Genomic DNA, 25,996 nt, shown 5'->3' with positions numbered 1-25,996 from the left:
CTGAGGCCTTTCTATTTCCAAAAGCACTCAGCCTGCCAAGCATCATATTTTGGGAAATAATTTTCTGCACCCCAACACTAAACATGAGGTGATATTAATGTCTGCAGCATTAATGCATTGTAACCACCCAATAGGTAAACCTTGCCTGCTGCCTAGACAGAGCTGATTTATGAAGACAGGGGAACTGCAATAGAGAAAGACTAATTCATGCAGATCCAGCTTTGTTGGAGACCAGAGTTTTATTATTACTCACATCAGTGTCCCCTAGCATTCGAGGATCAGTTTTTAAGGACAACTTGATGGATCAGGGGAAGCCAGTGAGGCAGGAGTGCTGATTGATTAGGTGGAAGACGAAATCATAGGGAATTGAAGCTGTCCTCTTGTGCTGAGTCGGTTCCTGGGTGGGGGGCCACAAGATCAGATAAGCCAGTTAATCCACCTGGGTGTTACTAGCTGATCTATCAGTGCAGGGTCTGCAAAATATTTCAAGCGCTGATCTTAGGAGCAATTTAGGGAGGGTCAGAATCTTGTATCCTCCAGCTGCATGACCCCTAAACCATAATTTCTAATCTTGTGGCTAACGTTAGTCCTATAAAGGCAGCCTAGTCCTCAGGCAAGAAGGAAGTTTGTTTTGGGAAAGGGCTGTTATCGCCTTTATTTTAAAATATAAACTATAAACTAAGTTCCTCCCAAAGTTAGTTCTGTCTGTGCCCAGGGATGAGCAAGGACAGCTTGAAAGTTAGAAGCAAGCTGGATTCAGTTAAGTTAGATCTCTTTCACTGTCTCAGTTATAATTTTGCAAAGATGGTTTCAGCATCACCACATAACCATCCTGTCCTTCTCTCCTTGCTTTTCTGAAAACTGCCACTCCATCAGTGGGAAACCAGGCTCCTATCATCCAGCATTAACTTTAATTGCTCAATCCCAGTAGATATGTTTCATTATTTCAGAATTGTTAACATGTAACCCTTTGAGAAGCAATGTTATCAACTAGATGAGAGTGACTTGTCTTTAGTTTTCCAGACTCCATTCATTTTCCAACTCCCTGAGAGCCTTACCTTTGATCTCACTCAGTTCTGTGAGGTTATTTCATCTTTTTTTTTTTTTTTTTTTTTTTTGGTGTATTTTGTCACAGTGAACATTTTATGCTGAGATTCCCTGACCTATATGATTGATTTTTTTCTTACATTAAATTAAGTCTTTGTTTTGTAACAAGTTTTCAACAAGATATGTCACAGAAACATATTTATATTTTGGAGTAAACTATTTCTATTTCTTTCAGGGCATGCTATCTGTCATTTGATGTAATCTAGAGTTGGGTTTGTATTTATTTTATTGCTACAAACTGTTCTCTCAGCATTAAGACCTTTGTTTAATGTTAATGCAGGTAACTCGTGCCTGAATTTCAAAGGGAGAAGAGTATAATGCAGCATGTATCACCTCTTCCTTCCCATCATGGCCTGAAATAGTTTGTTAGGTTAACTTTAAAATGCCCTTGGCTGACAGGAAGATACATTCAGTTGACTGAGGGGCACAGGATTGTATTTTTGGTTTACAGAATGATACTATATGTAAGCTTTTGACATGGCTATTTCATTTGGAAATATGCCTTTAAGATTCCCCCATGTCTTTATGATTAATGATTCTTTTCCTATCAATGAATAGTTTTCAATTATGTGAATGTACAATAATCTATCCATTTATCTATTGAAAGATAACTTGTTTTATTTCCACTGTTCAATAACGTGAATACAGCAGCTACAATATTATATTCAGGTTTTGTGTAAATGTAAGTGTTTTTTATTTATTTATTTATTTATTTATTTATTATTATTATACTTTAAGTTGTAGGGTACATGTGCATAACGTGCAGGTTTGTTACATATGTATACTTGTGCCATGTTGGTGTGCTGCACCCATCAACTCGTCATTTACATCAGGTATAACTCCCAATGCAATCCCTCCCCCCTCCCCCCTCCCCATGATAGGCCCCGGTGTGTGGTGTTCCCCTTCCTGAGTCCAAGTGATCTCATTGTTCAGTTCCCACCTATGAGTGAGAACATGCGGTGTTTGGTTTTCTGTTCTTGTGATAGTTTGCTAAGAATGATGGTTTCCAGCTGCATCCATGTCCCTACAAAGGACACAAACTCATCCTTTTTTATGGCTGCATAGTATTCCATGGTGTATATGCGCCACATTTTCTTAATCCAGTCTGTCACTGATGGACATTTGGGTTGATTCCAAGTCTTTGCTATTGTGAATAGTGCTGCAATAAACATACGTGTGCATGTGTCTTTATAGCAGCATAATTTATAATCCTTTGGGTATATACCCAGTAATGGGATGGCTGGGTCATATGGTACATCTAGTTCTAGATCCTTGAGGAATCGCCATACTGTTTTCCATAATGGTTGAACTAGTTTACAATCCCACCAACAGTGTAAAAGTGTTCCTATTTCTCCACATCCTCTCCAGCACCTGTTGTTTCCTGACTTTTTAATGATCGCCATTCTAACTGGTGTGAGATGTTATCTCATTGTGGTTTTGATTTGCATTTCTCTGATGGCCAGTGATGATGAGCATTTTTTCATGTGTCTGTTGGCTGTATGAATGTCTTCTTTTGAGAAATGTCTGTTCATATCCTTTGCCCACTTTTTGATGGGGTTGTTTGTTTTTTTCTTGTAAATTTGTTTGAGTTCTTTGTAGGTTCTGGATATTAGCCCTTTGTCAGATGAGTAGATTGCAAAAATTTTCTCCTATTCTGTAGGTTGCCTGTTCACTCTGATGGTAGTTTCTTTTGCTGTGCAGAAGCTCTTTAATTTAATTAGATCCCATTTGTCAATTTTGGCTTTTGCTGCCGTTGCTTTTGGTGTTTTAGACATGAAGTCTTTGCCCATGCCTATGTCCTGAATGGTACTACCTAGGTTTTCCTCTAGGATTTTTATGGTATTAGGTCTAAGATTTAAGTCTCTAATCCATCTTGAATTAATTTTCGTATAAGGAGTAAGGAAAGGATCCAGTTTCAGCTTTCTACTTATGGCTAGCCAATTTTCCCAGCACCATTTATTAAATAGGGTATCTTTTCCCCATTTCTTGTTTTCCTGAGGTTTGTCAAAGATCAGATGGCTGTAGATGTGTGGTATTATTTCTGAGGACTCTGTTCTGTTCCATTGGTCTGTATCTCTGTTTTGGTACCAGTACCATGCTGTTTTGGTTACTGTAGCCTTGTAGTATAGTTTGAAGTCAGGTAGCGTGATGCCTCCAGCTTTGTTCTTTTGACTTAGGATTGTCTTGGAGATGCGGGCTCTTTTTTGGTTCCATATGAACTTTAAAGCAGGTTTTCCAATTCTGTGAAGAAAGTCATTGGTAGCTTGATGGGGATGGCATTGAATCTATAAATTACCTTGGGCAGTATGGCCATTTTCACGATATTGATTCTTCCTATCCATGAGCATGGTATGTTCTTCCATTTGTTTGTGTCCTCTTTTATTTCACTGAGCAGTGGTTTGTAGTTCTCCTTGAAGAGGTCCTTTACATCCCTTGTAAGTTGGATTCCTAGGTATTTTATTCTCTTTGAAGCAATTGTGAATGGAAGTTCATTCCTGATTTGGCTCTCTGTTTGTCTGTTACTGGTGTATAAGAATGCTTGTGATTTTTGCACATTAATTTTGTATCCTGAGACTTTGCTGAAGTTGCTTATCAGCTTAAGGAGATTTTGGGCTGAGACAATGGGGTTCTCTAAATATACAATCATGTCATCTGCAAACAGGGACAATTTGATTTCTTCTTTTCCTAACTGAATACCCTTGATTTCTTTCTCTTGCCTAATTGCCCTAGCCAGAACTTCCAACACTATGTTGAATAGGAGTGGTGAGAGAGGGCATCCCTGTCTTGTGCCAGTTTTCAAAGGGAATTTTTCCAGTTTTTGCCCATTCAGTATGATATTGGCTGTGGGTTTGTCATAAATAGCTCTTATTATTTTGAGGTACGTTCCATGAATACCGAATTTATTGAGCGTTTTTAGCATGAAGGGCTGTTGAATTTTGTCAAAAGCCTTTTCTGCATCTATTGAGATAATCATGTGGTTCTTGTCTTTGGTTCTGTTTATATGCTGGATTATGTTTATTGATTTGTGAATGTTGAACCAGCCTTGCATCCCAGGGATGAAGCCCACTTGATCATGGTGGATAAGCTTTTTGATGTGTTGCTGAATCCGGTTTGCCAGTATTTTATTGAGGATTTTTGCATCGATGTTCATCAGGGATATTGGTCTAAAATTCTCTTTTTTTGTTGTGTCTCTGCCAGGCTTTGGTATCAGGATGATGTTGGCCTCATAAAATGAGTTAGGGAGGATTCCCTCTTTTTCTATTGATTGGAATAGTTTCAGAAGGAATGGTACCAGCTCCTCCTTGTACCTCTGGTAGAATTCAGCTGTGAATCCATTTGGTCCTGGACTTTTTTTGGTTGGTAGGCTATTAATTATTGCCTCAATTTCAGAGCCTGCTATTGGTCTATTCAGGGATTCAACTTCTTCCTGGTTTAGTCTTGGAAGAGTGTAAGCATCCAGGAAATTATCCATTTCTTCTAGATTTTCCAGTTTATTTGCATAGAGGTGTTTATAGTATTCTCTGATGGTAATTTGTATTTCTGTGGGGTCGGTGGTGATATCCCCTTTATCATTTTTTATTGCGTCGATTTGATTCTTCTCTCTTTTCTTCTTTATTAGTCTTGCTAGTGGTCTGTCAATTTTGTTGATCTTTTCAAAAAACCAGCTCCTGGATTCATTGATTTTTTGGAGGGTTTTTTGTGTCTCTATCTCCTTCAGTTCTGCTCTGATCTTAGTTATTTCTTGCCTTCTGCTAGCTTTTGAATGTGTTTGCTCTTGCTTCTCTAGTTCTTTTAATTGCAATGTTAGAGTGTCAATTTTAGATCTTTCCTGCTTTCTCTTGTGGGCATTTAGTGCTATAAATTTCCCTCTACACACTGCTTTAAATGTGTCCCAGAGATTCTGGTATGTTGTATCTTTGTTCTCATTGGTTTCAAAGAACATCTTTATTTCTGCCTTCATTTCGTTATGTACCCAGTAGTCATTCAGGAGCAGGTTGTTCAGTTTCCATGTAGTTGAGCAGTTTTGATTGAGTTTCTTAGTCCTGAGTTCTAGTTTGATTGCACTGTGGTCTGAGAGACAGTTTGTTATAATTTCTGTTCTTGTACATTTGCTGAGGAGTGCTTTACTTCCAATTACGTGGTCGATTTTGGAGTAAGTATGATGTGGTGCTGAGAAGAATGTATATTCTGTTGATTTGGGGTGGAGAGTTCTATAGATGTCTATTAGGTCTGCTTGCTGCAGAGATGTGTTCAATTTCTGGATATCCTGGTTAACTTTCTGTCTCTTTGATCTGTCTAATGTTGACAGTGGAGTGTTGAAGCCTCCCATTATTATTGTCTGGGAGTCTAAGTCTCTTTGTAAGTCTCTCAGGACTTGCTTTATGAATCTGGGTGCTCCTGTATTGGGTGCATACATATTTAGGATAGTTAGCTCTTCCTGTTGAAATGATCCCTTTACCATTATGTAATGGCCTTCTTTGTCTCTTTTGATCTCTGATGGTTTAAAGTCTGTTTTATCAGAGACTAGTATTGCAACCCCCGCTTTTTTTTTTGTTCTCCATTTGCTTGGTAAATCTTCCTCCATCCCTTTATTTTGAGCCTATGTATGTCTCTGCGTGTGAGATGGGTCTCCTGAATACAGCAGACTGATGGGTCTTGACTCTTTATCCAGTTTGCCAGTCTGTGTCTTTTAATTGGAGCATTTAGTCCATTTACATTTAAGGTAAAGATTGTTATGTGTGAACTTGATCCTGCCATTATGATATTAACTGGTTATTTTGCTCGTTAGTTGATGCAGTTTCTTCCTAGCCTCGATGGTCTTTACATTTTGGCATGTTTTTGCAATGGCTGGTACCGGTTGTTCCTTTCCATGTTTAGTGCTTCCTTCAGGGTCTCTTGTAAGGCAGGCCTAGTGGTGACAAAATCTCTAAGCATTTGCTTATCTGTAAAGGATTTTATTTCTCCTTCACTTATGAAACTTAGTTTGGCTGGATATGAAATTCTGGGTTGAAAATTCTTTTCTTTAAGAATGTTGAATATTGGCCCCCACTCTCTTCTGGCTTGTAGAGTTTCTGCCGAGAGATCTGCAGTTAGTCTGATGGGCTTCCCTTTGTGGGTAACCCGACCTTTCTCTCTGGCTGCCCTTAAGATTTTTTCCTTCATTTCAACTTTGGTGAATCTGGCAATTATGTGTCTTGGAGTTGCTCTTCTCGAGGAGTATCTTTGTGGCGTTCTCTGTATTTCCTGGATTTGAATGTTGGCCTGCCCTACTAGGTTGGGGAAGTTCTCCTGGATGATATCCTGAAGAGTGTTTTCCAACTTGGTTCCATTTTCCCCCTCACTTTCAGGCACCCCAATCAGACGTAGATTTGGTCTTTTTACATAATCTCATACTTCTTGCAGGCTTTGTTCTTTTCTTTTTCTTCTTTTTTCTTTTGGTTTCTCTTCTCGCTTCATTTCATTCATTTGATCCTCAATCACTGATACTCTTTCTTCCAGTTGATCGAGTCGGTTACTGAAACTTGTGCATTTGTCACGTATTTCTCGTGTCATGGTTTTCATCTCTTTCATTTCGTTTATGACCTTCTCTGCATTAATTACTCTAGCCATCAATTCTTCCACTTTTTTTTCAAGATTTTTAGTTTCTTTGTGCTGGGTACGTAATTCCTCCTTTAGCTCTGAGAAATTTGATGGACTGAAGCCTTCTTCTCTCATCTCGTCAAAGTCATTCTCCGTTCAGCTTTGATCCTTTGCTGGCGATGAGCTGCACTCCTTTGCCGGGGGAGATGCACTCTTATTTTTTGAATTTCCAGCTTTTCTGCCCTGCCTTTTCCCCATCTTTGTGTTTTTATCTGCCTCTGGTCTTTGATGATGGTGATGTACTGATGGGGTTTTGGTGTAGGTGTCCTTCCTGTTTGATAGTTTTCCTTCTAACAGTCAGGACCCTCAGCTGTAGGTCTGTTGGAGATTGCTTGAGGTCCACTCCAGACCCTGTTTGCCTGGGTATCAGCAGCAGAGGCTGCAGAAGATAGAATATTTCTGAACAGCGAGTGTACCTGTCTGATTCTTGCTTTGGAAGCTTCCTCTCAGGGGTGTACTCCACCCTGTGAGGTGTGGGGTGTCAGACTGCCCCTTGTGGGGGATGTCTCCCAGTTAGGCTACTCAGGGGTCAGGGTCCCACTTGAGCAGGGAGTGTGTCCCTTCTCAGATCTCAACCTCCGTGTTGGGAGATCCACTGCTCTCTTCAAAGCTGTCAGACAGAGTCGTTTGCGTCCGCAGAGGATTCTGCTGCGTTTGTTATTGTTTACTGTGCCCTGTCCCTAGAGGTGGAGTCTACAGAGACAGGCAGGTTTCCTTGAGCTGCTGTGAGCTCCACCCAGTTCGATCTTCCCAGCAGCTTTGTTTACCTAGTTAAGCCTCAGCAATGGTGGGCACCCCTCCCCCAGCCTCGCTGCTGCCTTGCCGGTAGATCACAGACTGCTGTGCTAGCAATGAGGGAGGCTCCGTGGGTGTGGGACCCTCCCGGCCAGGTGTGGGATATGATCTCCTGGTGTGCCTGTTTGCTTAAAGCGCAGTATTGGGGTGGGAGTTACCTGATTTCCCAGGTGTTGTGTGTCTCAGTTCCCCTGGCTAGGAAAAGGGATTCCCTTCCCCCTTGCGCTTCCCAGGTGAGGCAATGCCTCGCCCTGCTTCAGCTCTCGCTGGTCGGGCTGCAGCAGCTGACCAGCACTGATCGTCCGGCACTCCCCAGTGAGATGAACCCAGTACCTCAGTTGAAAATGCAGAAATCACTGGTCTTCTGTGTCGCTCGCACTGGGAGTTGGAGACTGGAGCTGTTCCTATTCGGCCATCTTCCTCCACCCCCCTGGATCAAATGTAAGTGTTTTAATCACTTAAGTAAATAAGTAGTTACTAGGTCACTTGATAAAATTATGTTTAACGTTGCCATATACTGTCAAACTGTCTTCCTAAGTGGCTGTATCATTTTGCCTTTCCACCAGCAATAAACAAGAGTTCCTGTTACTCCACATCCTTGCCAGAATTTGACTATGTCTATATTTTAGACATTAGCCATTGTAATAGTTATGCACTGGTATTTTGTTTTAATCTGCACTTCCCAAATAGCATAAAATGTTAAACAGCTTTCCATATGTTTATTTTATATCTGTATTGCTTTTTTGGCAAGGCATCTTTTGCACATTTTTTATTGGGTTGTTATTTTCCTTATACTTGATTTTTATGATTTTTTTGTGTGTGTATTTTGGATACAAGTCACTTATCAGATGTATGTTTTGCAAATATTTTCCCTCATTCTGTGACTTGTCTTTTAATTCTCTTACCTGTGTCTTTCACACAGCAGAATATTTTAATTTTAATAAAATCCAATTTATAAATATTTTTTCCTTAGTGATGCTGAAGCACATTACCTCACCCAAAGTCATATAAATTTTTTTCTTATGATTTCTTCTGGAAGTGTTATAATTTTCAGTTTTCCACTTATGTCTCTGGTCCATTTTAAAACAATTTTGAAGTCATGTATAATCTCTAGGTCTAAGTGATGTTCTTCTCTCCTCTTCCTCCCTTCTTTCTCTTTCTCCTTCTCTTTCTCCTCCTCCTCCTCCTCCTCCTTCTGCTTCTGCTGCTGCTTCTTCTTCTTCTTCTTCTTCTTCTTCTTCTTCTTCTTCTTCTTCTTCTTCTTCTTCTTCTTCTTCTCCTCCTCCTCCTCCTCCTCCTCCTCCTCCTCCTCCTCCTCCTCTATGAATTTGACTATTCTAGGTATCTCATATGTTTTAGTCTATTTAGCATTGCTATAAGGGAATACCTAGGACTATGTACTTTATTTTTTTAAAGTTTATTTAGCTTATGATTCTGCCAGCTGTACAAGAAGCAAGGCACCACTCTTTGCTTCTTTTGAGGTCTTTAGGCTGCTTCCACTAATGGTGAAAGAAGAGAGGCTAGTGTGTAGAGACCACATCATGAGAGAAGAAAGCAAAAGAGAGAAATGGGAGGTGCAAGACTCTTTTTAACAACCAGCTCTTACGGGAACTAATAGAGTAAGAACTCATTAATTAACATGAGGGTGGCACCACGCTATCCATGAAAGACCACCGTCATAACCCAAATATGTCCCATTAGGCCCAACCTCTAACATCAGGGCTCAAATTGCAACATGAAATCTGGAAGAGTCAAACAAACCAAACTATAATATCATATGAATGGAATTGTATAGTATGTGTCTCTTTGTTACTTATTTCATTTAGTATACTGTCCTCAAGTTTCATGCAAGCTACAGAATGCATCATAATTTTCTTTTTTTAGGGGTACTATTCCTATAGATATAGATATTCTGTTTAGCTATCCATCCAATAATGGACATTTGCATAGATTCTATGATTTGGCTATTGTGAATAATGTTGTTATGAACATGGGCGTATGTACAAATATTTTTTCAAGACTTCAGTTTTTTTTGATATACACTCATAGTTAAAACTTGTTCATCATGGGGTAATTCTATTTTTAATTTGTTGAAGAGTTGTCATACTATTTTCCAAAGCAGCCTCACCATTTTACATTCTTACGCACAGTAGACAAGGGTCTCTAGGTAAAGATGCTTGTATTATTAAAAACATACTTTGTTAGCAGATAAATGCCTAAAATACATGTTTGGCCTGTTGAAATGTGTTTCTTGCTCATGTCATGGCTGAATTAAAATAAGCAGGGTTGGCTGGATTTCAGCTTCCAACATTATTCTGCTTTCCACTTCATTATTTTCAGGGTTTTTTTTTTTTTTTTTTTTTTTTTGTAGTAGTCATCCTGATGGGTGTGAGGTTATATCTCAATGTGCTTTAGATTGCATTGTACTTATTATGAATTATTTTGAACATCTTTTCAGATATTTAGTGGCTATTTGCATGTCTTCTGAAATGTCTATTTAAGTAATTGGCCCAATTTCAATTGGGTTCTTTTATTTTTGTTGCAGTGTAAATGTTTTAAAAATATTCTGCATATTAACACTCATCAGATATATGACTTGAAAATATTTTCTCTTATTCGGTTGGTTGCATTTTCACTTGCTCGATTGTGTCTTTTAATGCACAGAAGTTTTAAATTTTAGTGTAGTGTACTTTATCTATTTACATTTTTGTTGCTTCTGCTTTTGGTGTCATGTCAAAGAAATTTCGCCAATTCAAGTCATAAAACTTTTCTTCTTTGTTTTCCTTGAGTGTTTCATAGTTTTAGGTCTTATGCTTGTCTTTGATCCATTTTAAATTTATTTGTGGATATTGTGTAAGTTAAGCATCTAACTTCACTTTTGTGTGTGTAGATTTCTAATTTTGCCTACACCATTTGTTAAAGGCTGTCCTTTCCTATTTCAATTTTGTGTGTGTGTGTGTGTGTGTGTGTGTGTGTGTGTGTGAGAGACAGGGTCTCACTCTGTCACTCAGGGTGGAGTACAGTGGTGTAATAATCATGGCTCACTGCAGCCTTGACCTCCCAGTCTCAGGCAATCCTACTATCTTAGCCTCCTGAGTAGCTGGGACCACAGGTATGCACCACCACACCCAGCTTTTTTGTTGTTTTTGATTTTTGTGCAGAGATGGGGGAATCTCCATATGTTGCCCAGACTGGTGTCCTTACCCACCCAATGAGCTTTGCAATTTTGTTTAAAATCACTCTTCACCATTGATTGTTATGTTGTTGTCAGCTTGACATATATGGCCTTTATTATGTTGAGGTAGTTTCTTTCTATTCCTAGTATGTTGTGTCTTTTTATCAAGAAAAGTGTGTTGATTTTTTGTCATATGCTTTTTCTGATCAATTGAGCTAATCATATTTTTTTTAACGGAATGTTGTTCATTCTGCCAATATACAGTATTAAATTGATTGTCTTTTATATGTTGAAGTATCTTTGCATTTCAGGAATAAATTCCACTTGGTCATAGTGTAGAATTCTTGTAATGAGATGTCGAATTCTGTTTGTTAGCATCTTGTTGAATATTTTTACATCAGTATTCATCAGAGATATATCTTTGTTTATATTATAAAGCTTTAATTATCCAGAGTGTAAAAAATGGAAAACATCTATTAATTTTAATAGTGTTTCTCCTACTTTAAAAAGACAAAAATTAGAAAATAAGACGGTCACAATTCTACCCAAAATCCAATCCTGAATTGCTTATACTTAACTCAGAAAATATTTAAGTATCTATGGCTTACTACTTGAGGGAATCCAATATTGCTACCACTCTCCTTCACAAGTTAACTCCAAAACCCACAATGTACGAAACCTACCCCATGTTTGCTTCATGTCTCCTGGGAATGCTTTGCCTGTTTCCGTTTCCCTGTTTTTATTTGTGCGCTTTTCATACTCATCTTTTCCCACCGTATCTAATATTCCACATCATTTCAGATCCAGCTGATACATAAGCTAACAAAGGACTCTCCTCTGATCCTTGGGTGCATCAGTGCTTTCAGTGTAGGAATGCTTTGTATTCTCTCCAAATCCCAGTTTTTGCCAGGGATATAGAACTTACATAGCCATGAGGTCAATTTCAATATAATTTTTCTTCAATTGATAAAAATGTTTCTTTTCCATAACTTTTCTTCCTTTTTTTCTTCTGCAATTAAAAAAGATTTAGCTTTTTTTTTTTTTTTTTTTTTTTTTTTTTTTTTTTTTTTTTTACCCACTGATTCATTCAAAAACTTTGAAGGTTATTATAGATGTCTTAAGTTACTATTTTCTAAACTAAATACATTCATTTTACTTTATGACATGATTTATAGACTCTTCCAAACTCGGTCACCAGCTTTTTGATGTACTATAATTATGTTCATCTGGTGTAATAAAATAGTATAGACCTTTTGTGATGAAGTGATTAAATGGAGAAATACATCAAGTTCATGAATGGGAAAACTTGATTCTATAAAAATGTCAAATTCATTCACGTTCATATAAAATCTTAATAAAATTATAATCTCACTGTAAGATTTTAAAATTAATAGAAATGAATAAATGCCCTAGGAAAACACAATGATATTTTTAAAGGATGGATGAATGTATAGAGCCAAATATTATTACAATATCATACTTAAAATAACATATTTCTTGTAGCTCAGAAATAGACATTGTATAATCATACATGTGTTTTGGTATAATGCTATATACATATTTTTATACATTAATATGAGTAAAAGGTATACAAAATTAATAACCAAAGGAAATATTCCTCCATATATGGTGTTAGAATATTTATTACTTATTTGAAAAATATAATTTGATTCATAACTCATTCCATTTAGATAAATAAATTTCAGAGTACATAGAGACCTAAGTATAAAAAAGAAACTATCCTAGGAAAGCCTAAATATAGAAGGCCAGTCCTTGGGCTTGTGTCCTTGAATCTATGCCTTCTGAAGGTTCCATGGACACTGTTACTGCAATTAAGCTCTCCTCTCCCACTGGATTATTGCTGTGATTATCAAAATGCATCTCAGATTGTACATATTTAATCCCCTCCCTTGAGTCTTCAATTCTACCACTGCCTCATTCTTTTCTGCCACTTGAAGCGTAGCATCTTCAAAAGTTTTCTATGCCCTTGCCTTCAATTGTGCAGCATCCTTCAACTCATTTTAATTATATTTCATTTCATTTTTTACTTTGAATCTATTTTTTAAATATAGGTCATTTTTACCCTATATCTGCCACAGACTTTGACCAGACTCTGACCTAATTGCAATCAGTTTTGCAGCAACACTGGACATTTGCTTTATCTCTTCTGTACTTTTTCATAACCCCACATTCTCCTAGTTTTCCTCTGAATATCCTGTCTATCAGGACCTCCTTCCTGAGAACTTTAAATTTGATATACCCCTGAACTTCTTGCTTTCACTTTTATTCTTTCCTCTCTCAGACAAAAATGACAAATTGAATGGTTAATGCTGTACTGAAGAAGCTGAGGTATATACCCAGCATGTCGAGGGTGAAATCCAACCATTCAAGAACATGTTCAATGCTGAATGCTATCTATGTCCAGGTGTGTACCTGAACTGAAATAGGGCATATATATATATATATATGTGTGTGTGTGTATATATATATTTTTTTTTTTCATTATGCTTTAAGTTCTGGGATACATGTGCAGAATGTGCAGGTTTCTTACATTGCTATACACGTGCCATGGTGATGTGCTGCACCCGTCAACCCATCATCTACATTAGGTATTTCTCCTAATGCTATCACCCAATGATAGGCCCTGGTGTGTGATGTTCCCTTCCCTGTGTTCATGTGTTATCATTGTTCAACTCCCACTGATAAGTGAGAACATGTGGTGTTTGGTTTTCTGTTCCTGTGTTAGTTTGCTGAGTATGATAGTTTCCAGTTTCATCCATGTCCCTGCAAAGGACACAAACTCATCCTCTTTTATGGCTGCATAGTATTCCATCGTGTATATGTGCCACATTTTCTTTATCCAGTCTATCATTGATGGGCATTTGGAAGTCTTTGCTATTGTAAACAGTCCCACAATCAACATGTAGTAGAATGATTTATAATCCTTTGGGTATACACCCAGTAATGGGATAGCTAGGTCAAATGATATTTCTGGTTCTAGATCCTTAAGGAATCTCCACACTGTCCTCCACAATGGTTGAACTAATTTACACTCCCACTAACAGTATAAAAGCGTTCCTATTTCTCCACATCCTCTCCAGCATCTGTGGTTTCCTGACTTTTTAATGATCATCAATCTAACTGGCGTGAGATGGTATCTCATTGTAGTTTTGATTTGCATTTCTCTAACGATCAGTGATGATGAGTTTTTTTATATGTTTATTGACCACATAAATGTTTTCTTTTGAGAAATATCTGTTCATATCCTTTGCCCACTTTTTGATGGTTTTTTTTCCTTGTAAATTTGTTTAAGTTCCTTGTAGATTCTGCATATTAGCCCTTTGTCAGATGGATAGTTTGCAAAATGTTTCTCCCATTCTGAGGGGTGTCTGTTTACTTTGATGATAGTTTCTTTTGCTGTGCAGAAGTTCTTTAGTTTAATTAGATCCATTTGTCAATTTGGCTTTTGTTGCCATTGCTTTTGGTGTTTTAGACATGAAGTCTTTGCCCATGCCTGTGTCCTGAATGGTATTGCCGAGGTTTTCTGCTAAGGTTTTTATGGTTTTAGGTCCTGCGTTTGATTGAATGTGTCTCAGTATAATAAGAGCTATTTATGGCAAACTCACAGTCAATATCATACTGAATGGGCAAAAGCTGGAAGCATTCCCTTTGAAAACCGGCACAAGACAAGGATGCCCTCTCTCAGCACTCCAATTCCACATATTATTGGAAGTTCTGGCCAGCTCAATCTGTCAAGAGAAAGAAACAAAGGGTATTCAAATAGGAGAGAGGAAGTCAAATTTTCTGTTTGGAGATGACATAACTGTATGTTTAGAAAACCCCTCCGTCTCAACCCCAAATCTCCTTAACCTGATAAGCAACTTTAGCAAACTCTCAGAATAAAAAATCAATGTGCAAAAATCACAAGCATTCCTATACACCAATAATAGAAAAACAGACAGCCAAATCATGAGTGAACTCGCATGCACAATTACTACACAAAGAATAAAATACCTAAGAAAACAACTTACAAGGGAAGTGAAGGACCTCTTCAAGGAGAACTACAAACCAGTGCTCAAGGAAATAAGAAAGGACACAAACAAATGGAAAAACATTCCATGCTCATGGCTAGGAAGAATCAATATCGTGAAAATGGCCATACTGCCCAAAGTAATTTATAGATTCAAAGCTATCCCCATCAACCTGCCATTGACTTTCTTCACAGAATTGGAAAAAAATCTACTTTAAATTTCATATGGAACCAAAAAAGAGCCTGTATAGCCAAAACAATCCTAAGCAAAAAGAACAAAGGTGGAGGCATCATGCTGCCTGACTTCCAACTACACTACAAGGTTACAGTAACAAAAACAGTATGGTACTCATAGCAAAATAGGTCTATAGATCAATGGAACAGAACAGAGGCCTCAGAAATAACCCCATACATCTAAAACCATCTGATCTTTGACAAATCTGAGAAAAACAAGCAATGGGGAAAGGATTCCCTATGGTGTTGGAAAACTGGCTAGCCATATGCAGAAAACTGAAACTAGACCCCTTCCTTACACCTTATACAAACATTAACTCAAGATGCATTAAACACTTAGAAATAGGCCATATTTTTAATGCCATTATTAAAGTGCTTCTCAACTGTCAGGCATTGTACTACAGTAATTTTATCTTTAGGAATGTGGTATAAAATTATCACTTTTTAATATTTGTTCTATTATTGAGGTGTTCTTTGAGTAAGACATCAGATTTTCCTAAATAATCCAGAATTCTAAGAAGATTCCATAAGCCTATGACTTCTCTTCTGCAGCTTACTGTTGGTAGCTTAGTTTTTTAACCATAAATTTAAATGCATAATTGACTCATTTTAAAACTGTGGTGAAATAGTTTAACAATGGCATAGCCAGGCATTTTCCATACAAAACAATCAGGATCCTCAAGACTAGCCTGTATTTTCCACCTTCTTCCTTCTGTATGTTTATATTACTCCAATGATGGTAAGTATTTTCAACCACTCTGTTTTATACATGTTCCCTTTCATAATCTCTTATATACAGGTCTTCTAGAATAGTAGGCTATAGCACAAGTTTATCAGACATTGTAATTATGCCACAATTGTTACTTGATCTTTCGTATCTCTCTTAGAATTCCAGAAGAGGGAGAGAAGTTTAAATAGTACAAACCATCCTCTTTTCATATAAATTAAGTCACATGCTCCCATAATTTCATTCTAACTTATTTTATGTATGTACACGTTCTTCCAAGATGGTCTCATTCTGTCCCATTGTTTTAAGTATTACATGTATACCTCAGGCTTCCTACTTGAAACCTGAAGTTTAGTTGTCTCTTAGACATCTTCCAAGTAACATAATCCTCCCTTCCATTCTATATGTTTGCCTCCCTAGTGCTTCCTACTTTGACAACTGAGTGTGCCATCCACTTATTATCTCAGACCCCAAATTTCATAGTCACTCAGGATTCTTACTTTTTCTCTCATCTTCTATCTCAATCTGATAATAAATTCTATTTATCAAGCCAGATTAAAATAAAGAAAACTTTAACCTAGCTCTTCTTTATATATATATATATATATATATATATATATATATATATATATATATTTTTTTTTTTTTTCTTTAACATGGAGTTTCACTCTTTTTGCCCAGGCTGGAGTGCAATGGTGCAATATTGGCTCACTGCAACCTCTGCCTCCTGTATTCAAGCGATTCTCCTGCCTCAGCCTCCCAGTAGCTAGGATTACAGGCACCCACCACCACGCCTGGCTAATTTTTTATTTTTAGTAAAGATGGGGTTTCACCATGTTGGTCAGGTTGGTCTCGAACTCCTTACCTCAGGTCATCGCCTGCCTCGGACTCCCAAAGTGCTGGGATTACAGGCATGAGCCACTGTCCCTGGCCTCTTCTTACAACTTCTAAATCTAAAATCTATTCTCAACCACCAATTATTTCCTGGAAAACCTTAAGAAGAAAAATAAAATCTCCTCTCAAACGAGAATCAGCAAAGCATAGTCTCTAAAAGCACTTGGTCTGCAGCCAGGTGCCTAGATTCAAATACAGACATTCCCACTCACCATGTGTTAGGTATCTCGCATTCACATTCTGCTTAACGTCTTTGTGCCTGTGTCTCTGTGACTTTGTTTCTTCAGTTACAATATGGGAATACTAATAGTGCATACCTGATTGGGATTTTTGGGGTATTAAATATGCATATAGATATATGTACATAGTACAGTATAATATGCAATACATGATTTTGAGTTAAAGTAACATTCTTTAAATGCTGCCACTTCAAAAATGACATTCTTATTTCACAAAAGATTTATAAAGCAAATTACATGATGAATTAATCAGAATAAAAATATAGAATATCAATACTTAATATAAAAATATAATGTCCAAGAGAGTGTGCACTAGAACAAAGATAAATTCATATATAGTCTAGAAATAGACTTTGGCATATTTAGAGAAATGCCTGATTCAGTGACAGACTGGATTAAGAAAATATGGCACATATACACCATGGAATACTATGCAGCCATAAGAAAGGATGAGTTCATGTCCTTTGTAGGGACATGGATGAAGCTGGAAACCACCATTCTCAGCAAACTATCGCAAGAACAGAAAACCAAACACCGTATGTTCTCACTCATAGGTGGGAATTGAACAATGAGATCACTTGGACACAGGAAAGGGAACATCACACACTGGGACCTGTCATGGGGTGGAGGGAGGGAGGGAGGGATAGCATTAGGAGATATACCTAATGTAAATGACGAGTTAATGTGTGCAGCACACCAACATGGCACATGTATACATATGTAACAAACCTGCACGTTGTGCACATGTACTCTAGAACTTAAAGTATAATAACAAAAAATAAAAAAAAATTCAAAAAATTCTAGAATTTTCTAGACTTTAGAGAGACTGAGCAATACAGGAGGAAAGCCATGACAAGAGATCTTTGTTTCTTTCCTACAACAGCAATGGATATAAGTGGTCTTTTAAATAAATAACGCTGAATCAGTTAGATATTTATATCAAAAGAGAATCTTCATTACTAGCTGCAACATATACAAAAATCAATTTCAGATGTATTGTATACCTAAATAAAAGAGGTACAACAGACCTCTTTTGGAATATAACATTGGGAAATATATTAGTGCCTGTAAAGGAGATAAGCATTTGTTAACCTCGTTGCAAATATACTAACCATAAAGAAAAATAATGATATTTATTAAAATAAAGAAATTATGTTCATTATTAACAGCATAAAAATAAAAAGCAAGCTGCAGAGTGAAGTAGGAGTGAATATATGCATACATATAAAATTGACAAAGAGCTCATATCAGTAATATATAAAGAATTCAATTAAACCAGTAAAAAATGACCAATAAAAATGGATGAAATACTTGAACATGTATTTAGAAAAAGAAGATAGCCAAATTGACTATAAAAATATGAAAAAAGTGCTCCCCATCATTAGACATTACAGAAATTAAATTATAATATAATGTGAAATCTCTATACATCCCCCAGAGTGAATGAAATGAAACAGGAAATACTAAATGTTTGGTGGATGTACTAATATCTATTATAGCTGCGTATACTGCTTCCTATGATTCAGTAATTCCTCTCTCAGCATACATTTGTACATTGAAAAACATGTAAAAGAATGCTCACAACAGCCTTATTTGCATTAATCAAACACTGGAAACAGGAATATTTATTAAGGGAATAGATAAATAAAAGGCATGCTTCTCACAATGAACTAACAATGAAAATGACATAAATAGTTAAACTGAGGTTAATGTCTCAATCATAATATTGAAGGAAAGTAAATGAAAAAATACATGTGTATATGATTTTGTTTATGTATCATACCAATACAAAAAAAAGACTCTTGAAAAAAATAATGCTTTTTAACATCAAAGGAAATTTGGGAGTGTTGGTAACATACTATTTCTTCATGAGGGAGTTAGACACATATCTTTTTGGTGAAAAATTATTAAGCACTACACTTAGCTATTTCCACACCTAGAACAAAACGGAAATGAAAAATAAAATAAAAGCTATAAAATGGCAAATATGCAATTGAAGACAATAAGAGTAAAAAATTTCTGAATGTCTGGCAGGGAAATTAAGCAAATAAATGAAATTGTATCAGCTAGGGAGGAATGTGTAATTAGAGAAATGTTTAATTTTTAAAACTGTTTTATAAGGAATATATTAGAAAATATTTGTATGTAAAATAAATCACTCAATAAACTGGAAAGCTAATAATAGAATAACTGATGCAAATCTTAGAAATTCAAGAGGATATAGTATCCAGATATTGGCTATTGAAAGAAGAATGAGCATATTATCTGTTGACATTTTATGTTGTTATAATACATATTAAAAATATAAAACTTGGCATTCTATTGGGAATTTTTAGCAAAGTGAAATTTGACATATGAAAAGACTTTTTAACTCATTTAAGTAGAATTATGCCCTGAGTTTTATAATTGTGCTTTTTGACATGATTTCACACATGGTAAATGGTTTAAGGACTATGGCTTTCAAAAATAGTACAAACTAACTAATTCATGAATGAATTATTCATCAATATATGGCAACTCTCTGTAGCAGCACATTTCTACTTGTTTATTTATTTTTCTTTTTATTCAGAAGATTATTTATAGGCCAATGGAATTTTCTTCAAAAAAACTTCACCCTTCACTGATTTCTAGGGTTCTGGCCTTCTTTTTCTAAACTTCAACTTGAAACAACTGTAAGTTTCTGTGATGTACATAGGCTACCTATCAGTTACCTAATCTGATGGGTAGATTATTTTGTCATCCTTTCTTCAATAGAATGCACTGATAAGTTATCTTCTTTCTATTTGAGAAGTTTCTTTATTATTCCAAATCATTATCTCATCCATATTCATCACTTTTCTGCCAAATTTTATTTTTTAAGAACTAAAATTCACCCTTAAATGCCCAGTTTGTCAGCCAGTTGGACTTTCAGGCTAGAAGGTATATTTAAGTTTTGCCAAGCTTGATTTTATATACTGCACTGACACTTTTGTCACAATTTCCTAATGCAATTAATCTAGTACTTTCTTGGTAAAGCTGAAATTTATTCTTCCTAAGTAATCTCCACTACACAACAGATCTACTACTACCCATATCTAGAAAATAACATTTCATATTTTTTTTTATTTGTGAACATTATCTGGATCAAGGTATTTTGTTTGACACAGCTGTGCAATAACTTGGAAAACATCATTTCAGAGATTTGGACCTTAGTCTTCTGTACCCTCTGCTAAGGACCTTCTAGAAAATGTCCCTATGTCTCGATGCCTTCTTATTTCATAACGTCACAACATTCTCACACCATAAAATAGCTCATGAGCAGTCAGTGTGTGTCATTATCTGTTGAAATGTGCCCCATTAACCTGTTCGAATTCCAAAATTGCAGCGTAAACAAAGGATATGAAGTGTGTGGACTGCCAGGAATGCCGAGCCCGTGGCTCAGCTGAGGACTCACCTCCACAGAACCTGACATTCAGAAAACTAAAGCCAGTGCTTGAGGAAAAATAGCACAGTTAGGGAACTCTCAATCCCTATTTTCACAGATGATGAATGAGCACTTGCCTCCTCTCAACTCCAAGTCATGAGGTTCCAGGTTCAATTGGTGGCAGAAGTGGGGGCCACAACGTTTCTTGATGTCCACACATGGGATCCACCTTTCATATCCCACGTCTCCTTTGTTTTACTTTTCTTTACCCTCTCTTTTCTCTGTTGTCACACCTTCAGTTTCAATCTCTGGGTGGTGTGTAGTACTTTCTGTGGTACTTGCATGTCTCTTTTCTTTGTCTTGCAAATCAACAAGGGTTATAGTCAAAAATAGAATATGTGTGAACATTCACACCAAAAGTGATGCTGTGATTAAAAACCCTTTTTGATTTGAGAAATTCTCTTTGAAATGAATTAGGATGTTTTGGAACGTGGTGGTCGTGGGGAAGAAAACAAACCAAAACACAGAACGCTGCCTAAAGTATTGATCTCAGGTTGATACTGATTTGAAAAAAGAAGTTCTGTAATTTGGGGTTGAGGCAGAGTTAGGTCAAAAAGCATGAATTGGCTTGTAGAGTAAGTGCAGCCAGGAAACATGTACACTTTAAGGATTACTCATAAATTAAGCAATAAAGAATGAAATTAAACCCCCTTGCACAGGGTTTTGTGTCACTTTGAGTGACAGTTGATATAAAATCATTTTTTGTTACCATTCTAATATACAAGTAATGTGACAGACTTATTTTAGATGTATGGATTCCTGAAGAGCTGACGTTGTAGAATATACGAGCTGCAATCAGTTATTTTATAATTGCACTAAATTATCAGGAACTATCTAATTCCATGATGCTCAGGGCTGTGTGGCAAGGAAGACAAGGCTCAGCTTCCTTGTGGATTTATTTTACTTCATCTTGATTCTAATAAAAGCAATTTTTGACGTATGAGAGAGGAAGAAGTGCATATTATTTTACTTTTTATTTAAAATATTAATTATCATTATAAAAATATTCTTCTAGCTCCATCATTTCATATTTCAATTACTTATTAATTCATATTTAAAATGTGTAAGCTCTTCTGTGTAAGTTCTAGGAAAACATAAACAGTTTGTACTTGAAAAGCTTTTATATAATTTTTAAATAACTATTTGAAAAGTATACAATGCATCTTTAGGGATTAAAAATATATTACTCAACTGGAAGTGGGGTAAGTCAAATATGCTACTTAATGTTGATTATTAAGCAAATTAAAATATATCCAGACTTCAAAAGTGTTTAGACATAAAAATATTTTCTAGGCTTTAAAATTATAATTTGAAGTTTCAACTATTCTCATTAAAAATTTATAATTTTGTATGCAATTCTTGGGGGAAAGAGTTTAAATAGTTTTCTTTTTAAACTATAATCTATATATATAGACATGTAAGTATATAACATAAGTATATAAGTATATATTATATACACATATTAGTTATATATTTATATGTTAATATATGTGTTGTATATACATATTACTACATATACAACACATATAAAGTATTATTTTCCATCTGATGGTTACATATAGTTATATTTGTAAGGACTCTAAGATGTAGAAGTGGGCAAATTATTAACACGTTGAAAATATATAGCAATAATTTAAATTTCAGAATAAATATGTATTTTTTCAAAAGAAAAGTAGTGGGTGAGCCAGATGAAAAGTGAAAAATAACTATAGAATACAAATTTAAATTTGAAGAAGCATGAAGGATTTCTGATGGTTAACTTTTAAAATAATTTCTGGGAATTTTAAAATTTATTTAATAAAATCTCAATATTTTTACTTAATTTTGGTTGGATTTTTACAAGTATTTAGTTGATTTTTCTCACATATGTGTATTTTCTCCTTTACTTCTCATCTGACTTATTTTCCTTAACTCAGTAGGCTAACAATGCCAGTAGTGAGTCAATGCTTACTTAGCTTATTCAGCACATTTCATTCAGAGAAAGAAACACAGGGTAGGATACAAAGAAAATGTTATTACTCAAATGTTTCTTATTGGAGAATTTTGTTTTGGAGGATTAATCAAATACCATCATTTTGAGGCAAATGTGAGGAGTAATTTTTTGCTCTGCTTCTGTTAATCTGCTTTGGAAAGCTGGTGAGGATAGAAGGTGAACTTGTTGTTTCAGTGAGCAACCTCTATGACCCTTTCCTTCTTGTGTGCAGCTTCAGACACAGAAGCCATTGATCATCTGGCCATTCCTTAGAGAGACTGAACAATATAGAAGAAAAGCCTTGGCAAGAGACCTCAATTCCTTCCTCAGAAACCCATTATTGTCTGTCCTTAGGCAAAACCCTCAACATCCCTGCACTAGTCTCTGCCTGTATGTGCAGAGGTTAGATGAATCCTACAGGTAAATTTTTACAGAACAGCGTTTTGTCCAGAAGAAGAGACACAGAGCAAGTTGTTTGTAAGCTTGTCAACATACGCCCATCACAGCTTCAGAGACAGGAAGATCCCCACCTGAGAGGTTAAATCCATTTTACGGACAGAGGAAAATTCTTCTCATCTTCAGTCTTCATGTAATCACTTCTCTGGATTTAGTAAATCCTGTCTTGCCCAATTTTATAGTGCATTGTAGCCTTCCTCAGACACCATCAATGTCCCTCAACACCATCAATATCTATTGTTGTTGTTAGTGGTGGTGGTGGCGGTTTGGTTTTAATCACGTTTGCACCCATATCACGCCCTGCTGTTAGATCAAAGCGCTGATGTGATAAGTCTGCTTATGAAATTGAGTATAGACTAAAACTGATGCATTGATTATATGTGGAAGTAAAGAATGGGGCCTTAAAAATAAGGCTTTTCATTATTGTCTCCTGAGATGTTTAAAATTAGGTGGGTATCTCATAGCACAAATCAAGTTATTGCAAAGATATCCTTCAGGGTCTACATAAGAAATTCCTAGGGTTCTATTCACATAAAAGACTCAGTTTCTTAGAAATTATTTATTTGTTACATTTTGTATGCTAAGTGCTTTGAACCTCTTTTCAGTTCCCTCACATCACAGAGCATGCTACATTAACTTGCCAATGAAAGGAAACTCCCCAATTTATATTCCTGTTAGTCCCCAGGAAGAAGAGGAAAAAGCAGGCAGAAAGGGAGAAGTTTAAGTTTACTTGACTATATCATCCTAATTGTTTTAAGATAGCAACAAAAAACAGTCTCTGAATCTCATTCAACTTAAACCCATTTCTTGCATGAACCTTTGAGATACTTTTTAGGGTTCTTCTTGGCATGTATTATATACTTGCAGGGGGTTTAAATAATATTCAACAATCTATAATGGTCCTCTTTAAAAGTAGAATCTGAGAGTCTAGGAGGGCAAGTAAAGTTTACACATTAAAGGTAGTGAAGTCAAGACTGAAACTGAGTCTTCTGGTCTCACATGAGTGCTGTCTTGTAATGCACCACATCTGGATCAAAAAATGACAAAGGGAACATAGTCCACGCCTAGTGTCAGCAGTGAAAAAATTTGCTTATCCTCAAATCTATAAGAACTTGACGTTTTGGGAAAGACAGTCAACTGAAATAAAAGAGCTAAGAATTCAGGGTGTGTGTGCGCGTGAACGTGCTGATGAGAAACTTGCTCATTGCAGCCCTCCAAAACAAATCATTAATTATTCATCTCATTTGGAAATTGAGATGAAAATAAGTTTCATATTTCTGTTTCCTTTTCTTTTGGTCATTACTAGTTATTGGGCAAGGTAACCACATAACTGCACTATGGAATTCGGGGAATTGATTTGGGAAGCAAGCCTACATGAATGCAATAGGTAAATTAAGCTGAGAGACAGCAACCTACATTAGAGTTTTCCAGAACTGATGATAAAAATTACTAACACATATTCGTGAGCGTATCTTATATGCAGCAGTTAACTTCAGGAAAGTAGGTGCTCCTATCATACCCTGAAGAGTGGGAACCATGATTCTTAGTTTATACTACCTGTACGTTACTCCAAACACAAGGGCTTGTTTAAGAAAGGTAAGTATGACATATCAACCCTCTGTCTTGTACAAGGATACATCACTAGGAGAGGGGTCATTTAAAAACCATTACCTCATCCTCAGTGTGTTAGCCTCATTCAGAGACAGGCAACCCTTGGCTGTGCATGATTTGAGAAAATGCTTTCCATTTTAGAGTGGCTCTCCTTCTCAGATGTTATTCTGCCATAAATGCCCCTCATAGCTACTTCCTAAATTAACAGACTTGTCTTCTGAGAAAGTTTGAGTTTCAGAAAATTTGAATAGAAAATTAAGTCCCCCTTTACTCCCACACTGCCCCTTCATTCCCTTTATTGTTATCATCTTGTTTTGGTGTGGTGCATTTGTTAAAACTGATGAGACAATATTGATGCACCATTATTAACTAAAACTATAGTTAACATCAAAGTTCCCTCTGTGTTACACAGTCCTGTGGGTTTTGAAAATTTGTAATGACATGCATCTAACACTGTAGCATCATAGAGAATAGTTTCACTACCCTATTTCATCCATCTTTTGTGCTCCACCTTTCATCCCTTTCATCTCTCTCCTGGAAGTCCAGGGCAGCCACTGATCTTCTTACTATCTCCACAGTTTGGACTTTTCCAGAAAGTCATACAGTTGGAGTCATACAGCAGCCTTCTCAGATTGGACTCTTTCACTTTGCAATATATATTTAAATTTCCTGTATTATTCTTGTGGTTTCCTGGCTCACTTTTTTCTCTTTTTTCTTTTAAACAAAAAAGGATTTTATTACTTCTCATAAAAGGAAGTCTGGCTCCATGATGTCACCAAGGAATTGAGTTCTTTCCATCTGTCTGTGTCATCCTCTCTGAGATGGCATTGTCCTGGGCTGGCTCCACTCACCGCTGAGCAATGATTGCAGCAGTTCCAAGGATCATGTTTCCATATGATCCTATATAGGAAAATAAGTGGGACCACGTCTTTCTTGCGTTATAAAAAAATATTTTTTTCTTTTTGTTGTTGTAAATATGCATAATATAAAATTTACCATTTTTACCAGTACATAAAATTTTAATCATTGTAAGTGTACAATTTAATGGCCATTAGTTTATTCGTGTTGCTGTGCAACTATCACCACTACTCATTTCTTGAATATTTTTTATTATCCCCACCTGAAATTCTCTAGCAATTAAACAATAAATCCTCCCTCACTCTAACCCCACAGTAACCTTTATTCTACTTTTGTCTTTATGAATTTGTCTACTCTGGGAAGATCATAGAAGTGGAATAATGCAATATTTGTCATTTTGTATCTAGTTTATTCCATGTAACATAATGTTTTCAGAGTACATCCATGTTGTAGTATATATGTGAATTTCATGGTTTTTAAAAAATTTCAATAGTTTTTGGAGAACAAGTGGTTTTCATTACATGGATATGTTTTCATTACATGGTGATTGAAATTTTGGTGCACCTGTCACCTGAGCAGTGTACACAGAACCCCGTGTATAGTCTTTTATCCCTCACCCTCCTCTTACCCTTTCCCCTTAGTCCCCAAAGTCCATTACATCATTCTAATGCCTTTGCATCCTCATGGCTTAGCTCCCACTTATATGTGAGAACATATGATAGTTGGTATTCCATTCCTGAGTTACTTCACTTAGAATATTGGTCTCCAACTCCATCCAAGTTGCTGCAAATGCCA

General features: G+C 36.3%; 1 long non-coding RNA gene across 2 annotated transcripts; it reads right to left on the bottom strand.

Annotated features, from left to right (window-relative positions):
• Positions 1-253: 253 nt before the first annotated feature.
• Positions 254-20,600, bottom strand: LOC139362555 (uncharacterized). 2 transcript variants are annotated; one of them, XR_011621705.1, is made up of 4 exons: positions 20,382-20,600; positions 14,344-14,466; positions 7,876-7,972; positions 254-397 (listed from the first exon to the last, which is right to left on the bottom strand). It is a non-coding gene; the product is annotated as an uncharacterized lncRNA (long non-coding RNA). The 2 variants fall into 2 exon arrangements; XR_011621706.1 differs by lacking the exon at positions 7,876-7,972.
• Between the last annotated feature and the right edge of the window lie 5,396 nt (positions 20,601-25,996).

This window comes from Macaca nemestrina, chromosome 4 (assembly GCF_043159975.1).
Source record: "Macaca nemestrina isolate mMacNem1 chromosome 4, mMacNem.hap1, whole genome shotgun sequence".
In the NCBI taxonomy this organism is placed as follows: Eukaryota; Metazoa; Chordata; class Mammalia; order Primates; family Cercopithecidae; genus Macaca; species Macaca nemestrina.
The sequence above is the reverse complement of the archived record's forward strand: the minus strand, read 5'-3'. Positions and strand labels throughout refer to the sequence as shown.